This window comes from Cornus florida, unplaced genomic scaffold (assembly GCF_030987335.1).
Source record: "Cornus florida cultivar Cherokee Brave unplaced genomic scaffold, ASM3098733v1 CherokeeBrave_3.0.0_Hap2_Chr01, whole genome shotgun sequence".
Taxonomy (NCBI): domain Eukaryota; kingdom Viridiplantae; phylum Streptophyta; class Magnoliopsida; order Cornales; family Cornaceae; genus Cornus; species Cornus florida.
This window is the reverse complement of record NW_026775571.1, coordinates 30,698,115-30,707,216: the sequence shown is the minus strand read 5'-3', so window position 1 is coordinate 30,707,216 and position 9,102 is coordinate 30,698,115. Positions and strand designations below refer to the sequence as shown.

General features: G+C 35.1%; 1 pseudogene; it reads left to right on the top strand.

The window, feature by feature from the left end:
- The first annotated feature begins 4,831 nt into the window (after positions 1-4,831).
- Positions 4,832-4,930, top strand: LOC132283324 (small nucleolar RNA R71; annotated as a pseudogene).
- The last annotated feature ends 4,172 nt before the right edge of the window (positions 4,931-9,102 follow it).

Below are 9,102 nucleotides of genomic sequence, written 5' to 3'. Positions count from 1 at the left end.
GAGTAGACTTAATTTCTTAGTAGTTGTATTTCTTTGTTATTTGCCTGACTTCTATGTTAGTTTCTCCCTTTTATTCCCTTTTCGTATTTGTCGTGTTGACACTTGTGGGAGAATAGGGTTTTTCCTCCTTTCTTGGTTCGAGTAAGGGATATCACAAGGAGTGAGTCTCTCCTCTTCGTTGCATTGTGCACAGTTTTGGGGTTAGCTGGTTCGTGAGGATCGCCATTATTGTCTTGAGTCCTTGGCGAGAATTTGGTTGATTTTGGTCGACTTACTTCTATGTAGGGGGTGAAGTCTTTAACCTTGTCGTCTTTCGTTTCAAAGATAGAGTCGTGGTGTTGTCCTTCTTAGGACTGGTGGTTCCCTTTCTTTTGTGTCTTTCCTTGGGGAGTTTTTATCGTGGTTGTTGACAGGTTGAGGTGCTTAGAGTGAGTTGATTAGTGTGAGATCATTTTGCAGGGACTTGTGTCCATACCATTAAGGATCTGTTTGATTCGTAGGGTGAGCTCGATGCTCTTTTAAGGATGTCTTTTGGAGACTTGTTTCAGTTTTGGAGACCTAGATGTTGTTAACTTTTACAAGGAGTTTTAAAAGATTGTAGTTGGATCTGGCTGGTTTGTGTGGCCGCGTGGTCATTTTCCTTTTGAGAGGTTGTCCTGTCGTGAGCACGTGGGTGCGAATGACATTGGTACGTTGTCTTTTAGTTTTGGTATTACTTTCGTAGCATGTTGTGTGGGATACTCGGAGATGTACTCCGTATATACCCTGGTTGTGCCTTTGGTTTTGTCTGGGCTAGATTTCGGGGACGAAATCCCTTTAAGGTGGGAAGGTTGTAATGACCCGGTTATTTTCCATCCATTCCTTTTTTCCTCAAATTTTACGGATATTTTTTTTCCGTTGTCTTTTCTCTTTTGAGTTCGGTTTTTTGTTTCTTAGTGTCGTCTCGAGTGCTCGGGAATGGTTTTCGAGACTCTTTCCTTTGGATTGATAACCTTCTTGTGAGGACCGAGTCATTTTCTCATTTTTATTTTTCGGCACTATTCACTTTTCGTCTTTTTCCCGTATGTCACTTTGTTGGCACAACCTCATCTTTCGTGTTTGGATTTGATTCCGGTTTTGCATGTATTCACGATATTTAAATTCCATGCTATGTGTATTTTTACTTTTGTAGAAAAGCGTGCTAGTTGTGTACTTTCTTCCTTAGGGATGTGGATGCACACTTCTTTGAAATTTCTCTTTCTTTTGGGGTCATTTGTGTAATTGCTATAAAGTAATTATTTTTCCTCTTAGGGACCATTTTGTAATTTTACTTGGAAGTTATTTTCATAAAGGACCTTTTTGTAATTTTTGAAAAGTGTGACAAGTGTTACACTCTCATTGGTCCACTTGTTGACATTTGTGTGGGGACACTTTGATGCCTTGGATGATGGCATGTGGAGGGTGGAGATTCAGCCACTTGTTGACCTATGATAGGTGCACTTGTTGGCTTGGATAGTTGACAAGTGTAGGCTTAGGATTAAGCCTAGAATAGATGCTTGGATGAGTGACAAGTGTATGCTCCAAATTAAGTCTTGCAATTATTTTTGGGCCACTTTGGGATTATGGTTTTAAAGAGGGGTTTTTGTGCAATTGACCATAGATGTGCGTGTTGACCATAGTGTAGGATCACATAGTGAGTGGAGGATTTTTATTTCCTCCACTCACCCATTGTCACATTATGTCATTTTATTCCTTACAAGAAAACCCTAGCCTCTATGGATGCAGCTTGAAGCCTTAAGCCTTGACTTTAATTTTTAAGAGCCTTCCATTGATTTTCAAGCTTAACCTTGGGAATACTTTTTGTTCCTCTCACTCTCCTCTACATAACCCTTGAAGGGTTTGCCATTTGGTGTTTATTTGCCTTGGATTCTAGAGAGACTCTTCTCTAGTGAGGCAGAGGGTGTTATAATTTATTTTCCAAGTGATTTTACTTGCTTTTGTATGAGATATAAGTTGTATGCATGTCTTATGTTAATTTGAGAAATTAATAATGTATCATAGTATACTTATAACTCATTTTAGATTTGATATATGGCATGGCCATGACTTAATCTTTATTGTATATTCTATTGGGATGATTTAAATGAGTTTTCAAATCTAGAGATTAAATGGATTTAATTTGATTTAAATTCTAGTTAATTGTATTATGCTTGTATTCTATTTTAGAATTGAGATATGGTATGACCATGACTTATTGCTTGCTATATATTTAATTGGGATCATTTGAACAACTTTTGAAAATTAGAGAATACTTGTAGTTCCTCTCACTCTCCTCTTCATTACCCTTGAAGGGTTTGCCATTTTGTGTTGATTTGCCTTGGATTCTAGAGAGACTTTTCTTTAGTGAGGTAGGGGGTGTTATAATTTATTTTCCAAGTAATTTTACTTGCTTTTGAATGAGATATAAGTTGTATGCATGTCTTATGTTAATTTGAGAAATTAATGATGTATTATAGTATACTTATAACTCATTTTAGACTTGATATATGGCATGGTCATAACTTGATCTTTGTTGTATATTAAATTGAGATGATTTAAATGAGTTTTCAAATCTAGAGATTAAATGGATTTAATTTGATTTAAATTCTAGTTAATTGTATTTTGCTTGTATTCCATTTTAGACTTGAGATATGGTATGACCATGGCTTATTGCTTGCTGTATATTAAATTGGGATCATTTGAACTACTTTTGAAAATTAGATATTTAATTAATTTAAATTATTTTAATTCTACATGATGATGTCTTTCTCATTTTGCCCTTTTGATTTGGTATATGTAATGAGTATGCTATGTTATTTAACATATAATAATTTGAGGTTATTTGAAAGTAATTTGAAATTTAGAGAATTTAATTATTTTGTTTAATTAAATTCTATCTAATGGCTCCATGGATCTAATTGTGTTTAAGAAGTCGCTTCTATATTCAAATCATAGACTTGGACTTGTTATATATTCACTTGATTATGTTTTGAGCATAGGATAATATTGTTGTTATAGTTATATTCATGAGAGCATGTTTATGGGATATATTGTTGCCTTGTGTAATGAGTTGTACACCTTGCATTTGATATCTTTCATGCCATGGTAGTTGTGGACTTAGAGTATGTATTGTATGTGTTTCCAGATTTGGTTGTGCATGGTAGATAGTTGATATCTTGTATATACATGTTGATATATACGTTGTTGCATAACTTGTTGATTTTGGAAACTTAGAGATGTCGTTGTTTGGCTACAACTAGGACTTGGTTCTAGTACGGGGGATTGTCCCTCTATAGTCTAGTGTGTACATAGGGAGGTTACCCATGGGCTAGTAACTTTAAAGTAACTATGGTGTCAGTTTGATCCGGCGTGATGTCAAAGTATCCACCTTGTTTGATTTCGCATTTCATTTCAAGTTGATAACTATGTGATGTTGTAATTTGTTGTTCCTTATTTGATTTCCCATTTTAAGTTACAAGATGTTAACTTTGAGAATTCATGCTTTATGCATTGTATTGGAAGTTCCAATGTTGGTTCAATTGCATGATATTGTGAATTATGCTAGAAATGAATTAAGGTAGCTTAGGATGCTCCCTGAGTCTCACCATTGACATAGACGTTAGGTGGCATGATCCTTTTGAATTGTTTCAACTTAATGTAAAAATCTTTAAAGAAATCGAGTCTATGCATGCTCATTCTCTACGAGTAAACTTGTTTACTCACCCGAAGTTACTGGGGGTTTTCTTCAAGTACGAAAACTTGGTTCGTGATGTTCATCATTGATTGGATGATTGTAGACTTGAAGGTTTTAATTCAAGTGAAGGTTGGCTTGGAATGCCACTTATAGCCTTTTATGTCAAAATGTGTATATTTGATTCCATATATGTAATGTGTACATAAGTACGCCTTTGTATTGTATTTGATATGTATGAGATGAGGCCAGAGGCCAATGATATGTATTTTGTATCCAAATGTAAAATTTGACTTCATGAAATAATATGAGAATATTGAAAAATGTTAAGTTATTGTTTCACCATGGGTGCATCGGGTGTGGGAATTTCATTTTTATTCTTTCATTAGGCCTTATTAATCATGTATGAAGTGGCGCCAAGGGCCAAACAGTCATTTGACTCCATTTTATAATTTTAGTTTTCATAATTTCCATTTCAAGTTCATTTTAGCCTTTTTGGCCGTCGAGGGTTCGGATTTTGACTCGGCCATTTCCAGGAGCCGTAGCCCATTCCCGCGCACTTAAAATCACTATTTATGTTTGTGTGCATAATCGTTTTCATGAAAAACCCTTTCGTTTGTGTTTTGAGCCTCCTATAGACTCATTTCACTTCTTTGTTAAAAAATTTGGCTTAAAGGCATTTTGGGGTTTTCACATGAAAAATAATGTTTTCTTTTGGTATGGTTAGCTAGAAAACATGACTTTGGGGGAGATTTCTTCTTTGTGTTTTTTTCAAAATGGCCTAAAAAGTCCTCAAAATCACATTTCAGACTAAGAAATTTGTTAAGCTTGTTGCAGAACAAGCGCTCGTACATGGGGCATGAGCGATCGTAAGTGAGGTAGTGGGTTTTGGCCCTAGGTGTGCTCATCTATGAGCATTCATAGCCCTTGCACAAGCACTCGTCCGTACTATTTTTAGAAGAAAAAGATCGGTTCATTGAGTTTTCACTCATGCTTTCATATAAACACCACATATCATCTTCATGTTTGTCCAAATAAGAACCTCCCATTGAGGCATCAACTATGCCCTTATGGTTATCCAACAAACTTTTAAAAAAATATTAAACTATTTGCCACTTAGGAATGTCGTGATGAGGACATTTCCTAAGCAAATTATTTAACCATTCCCATGCCTCATGAAACATTTCCCCATCCCCTTGTGAAAATTCAAGAATTGAAGTTCTCATGGCATTGGTTTTGGACACGGGATAGTACTTTCTCAAGAACTCTTGTTGTATTTTCACCCAATAAGTTATAAAAAGAGGTCTCAAATTGTTAAACCAATATTTTGCCTTATCTTTTAGGGTAAATGGGAAGACTTTTAACCTCAAAACTTCCTCCGACATGTCCGTATATTTTACGATGGAAAAAACTTCAAGAAATTCATCCAAATGCTTATATGGTTCTTCATTAGGTAGCCCAAGATAATTAGAAAGGATTTGAATAGTTTATGGCTTGATTTCATAATGATGTGCTTTAAATGGAGGAAAACAAATGCATGTTGGTGTATTGTATTCATTAGGCACATAGTGATCTTTCAAAGCCACGGGAGGATTGACAATTGGTGGCTCTACATAAGCCTTATTATTGGCTTAGACATTAAGAGGTAGAGGTGGTGGTGCATAGTATGCCTTGGCATTCCAAGTCGAACTTGGCCTTGTAGTTATGGAACAAAAGGTCTAGGCATGCCTAATGGAACTTGCATGTTATTATATTGTTGCACATTAGGGTGAAGATTGCCTTGTTAGTCTATATGACCAAGGTCTTCAACATGGTCTTCCATTGATGCAATGGATTCACTTGACCCTACCCCTTCGATTACGAACAATCGACTCAAGATTAAGGTTCAGTGGAACAAGAGTAGGTTTTAAAGACCTATGACCATGCATAGACAATGCAAAACAAAACAATTAACAAACACAACAAGTAGTAGGTACTTCTTATCCATAACACAAATCAATCAATAACAAGCCTCCACATATAATGATCCCATACTCCCATATTTTTCAATTAATGCAAGAAAAGTAAAATGCCTCTATGCGGGCTGACGATAAACAATGAAATAAAATGCATCCACGCGGGTCGATGATTTAACTAAGCAAGAGAAGTTAGAATAGCTCATAAAGGGTCCTTAAACAACTTCAAGAATTTTTAAGCCTTTTGCTTTGCTTAGCTTTTGCAAATTTTTTTATATTTTAGCTTTTTATGCTTTGCTTTGCTTGCTTTGCTTTAAAGTTCCTTTGTTTGCTTTCCTTGCTCCAAGTATGTAGCCAATCAAAAGTAAACATAATAAGAAAACAAAATTGAAAATAATGTAAAACAAGGATTAAAGGAGTACTACTTCCTAATCAATCCCGAGTACGGCATTGCTAATCCCCAGCAATGGCGCCAAAACTTGGCCGCGCGTCATTTATATAGGCCAAAATTAATTGTGTGATTGTGGTCAAGTTTAAATTTATAAAATCCACCACCACTACTAACTACTAACTACTAACGTAGCAAGAGTGAGTAATGATCGTCCCAAGGGATTTGTAATGTACTACGAAATCAATATCGAATTAGTAGGTCAAATGATTAAATAGGAGTTTGGTTTGGTTGAATTAACTAGTGGTTCAATTAAAAGCTGCAAATTAACAACAATCTAGAGATTAGGGTAAAGAGAATAAGAGAAAGGTCTTGGGGCTTAGAGTTCACCACTAAGCTTCACTTCATTAAACGTTAGCAATTGTAAATTTAAGGGGAAATTTATGTTGTAAATCAAATGTGTGTGTGCCATTAATTGAAAACTAAGCACAAATAGTAAATAAGCATAAATTGTCTAATCAATCTAATGAGTAGCACAACCTATCAAATAAAGCCACTAAGTATTCAATGAAACCACAATTAATGCACACACAAAAGTCTAGAAAAATGTACTACTTGCACTCATAAGCATGGATAACCAAACAACAAGAATGGATTGTTAACCTATCTAGGAATTTAAAGCAATTACACTTCAATTACTCTAATGACAAGGAAATTAAACTAATTAAGCTAAGGAGGTAGCACAATCCATCAAAAAATAAGCATGATCCATCAAATAAACCATAAAAGTAATCAATTAAGCATCATGCCTTGACCATCACTAGATTCATAATTCTAACACACATAGACATGCATCAAACTCATAAAACCTAGTGATAAGCACATGACCATTCATTCTAGTATACTGTAACGACCCGGTCATTTGCCTTCCTTTCCTTTTTCTTGAAATTTTACGAATGAATTTTTTTCATTTAATTTTCTTTTCTAAGATCTGTTTCGTGTCGCTTAGTGTCATCTCGGGTGCTCAGAATTGGTTCCTGAGACTCTTTTCAGTGGATTGACAACTTCCTTTGAGGACCGAGTCATTTTCACATTTTTCATTTTTCGACACTATACGCTATTTCGTCCTTTTCCCTATTCTGTCTTATCTCCGTTTGTCAGTTTTTGGCATAACCTCACTTCTCATGCTCGGAGTTGGTTTTTGACTTCACGTGCCTTCATCTTGAGTGGTTTCCTTGAAATACGTATCTTTACTTTTGCAAGAAAGTACTCTAGTTGCTCCCGGTACCCATAGGGGCATGGATGCATAATTCTTTAGAATCTTTTTCATTTCTTGGGGTGTTTTTCGTAAATATCTTTTGAAGATATTTTATCTCAGGGGTATTTAAGAAAATATCTTTTGGAAGATATTTTCATTCTGGGGCAGTTTCGCAGTTAACCCTTTTTGTAGGGGTCATTGTGCAATTAACGAAAGTTATTACAAAATGTCTCGTTTGGAGCCTAGATCCTCGTACAGGATTCATTTTCACATTTCGTCGATTCGTGGACTCTTAGAATTCCATTCTAGTCATTTTTCTCCAGTTTCAGAGTTTCTGGACCTAGTTGCCGCCGAACTTGTTCGGGTCATAACTTTCTTTTCGGGACTCAGTTTTTGATGTCGTTTCTTCCGTTGTTAATATTTTCTCATTTTGAATCTTTTTTGTTCATGGAGTTTTACCATTTGAGCTCGTCTGCTCAAAATCCACTTTTCCAGACCCGGCGGGGCCCTTTCGGGGCACTTTTTGTGATTTTCTATAAATATGGGGTTTGAAAAATTAAAACAGAATTTTCCTCTTCTTCCCCACACGTTCTGGACCAAATCCCACAGCCTTCCATGGCTACCATCTTCTCTCTCCTCTTTTGGTTCACTTTTCTTTGATGAAAAGTCTTCGGCCTTAACGTTTAATGTTTGTCTTGACGCGCACATCTTATGCCCTTATTAGAATCTATTTTCGATGATTTTTTAAGTTCGGGTTTGGAGTCAAGTTGAGATTTTGATGGGGCTTCTTACGGATTCTTGTTCCCGGGGTAGTCCCCGACAAAACCACTCGGTATTGTCGGATTCGGAGCACTTTCGTTTTAGTGGGGATTTGAGATTTTCATCTCAAATTGAGGTAGGAGATGTTTTAGATTTAAATTCTTGTTATATAGCATGCTTGTGATGCTTATACTACTTGTTTGCATGATTAAATATAAATCTAGAGATTTTATTATTTATTTTTCTTGTACGGGATCTAATTTTCCCGGTTGCTCGTGACTTGGTTTAAACATGTAGCATGATATTATATTACCCCATGATATGCTCATTGTCGTGTATTAAAATTAGAGTATTTAAATAAGTACTAAAGCTTTTATTTAATATTTATCTTAGGTGAAAGATTAATTCACATGGCCTTAACTAACTTGAAATCAATATGTGTTAGCATATTATATTGGGCTCTAGCATGCTCTTCAAAATAGATTAAATTGAGAGAAATCGGAATTGTTTTGAAAAATTAGTAATTATTAATTAACTTGATTAATTAATTTGCCCCGAGTGCACTATTCACTCCATTTGAATTCCGACTTGATATTTTTGATCTACATGCCATATAGCTTTACATATATTTGATTTAGAATATTCGGTGAGGTTTTGAAACCTTTCATTTAATTAATTTCCTTGTTTAAGATTTAATCCTCATGGTGATATACATCTTGGAATTGATTTGTGACATGCTAGAAAATTAGGCTTCGGTATGGTTGTTCACGTATATTAAATTGGGATTAATTGCATGAGAATTGCAACTTTTATTTTATATTTAACTTTAGTGAAAGTTTAATTCACATGGTCGTAAATTGAATGAAATAAACTTGTAATGTGATATTACATTAGTCCTTGGCATGTTCTCTAAGATATGTTAAATTGAGAGCATTTGGTTAAGTTTGAAAATCTAAGGATTTTAATTAAAAGAATTAATTAAAATCTATTTAATGGTTCCCTTAGCTTAATTAAGTTTTTAACTTAATAATTG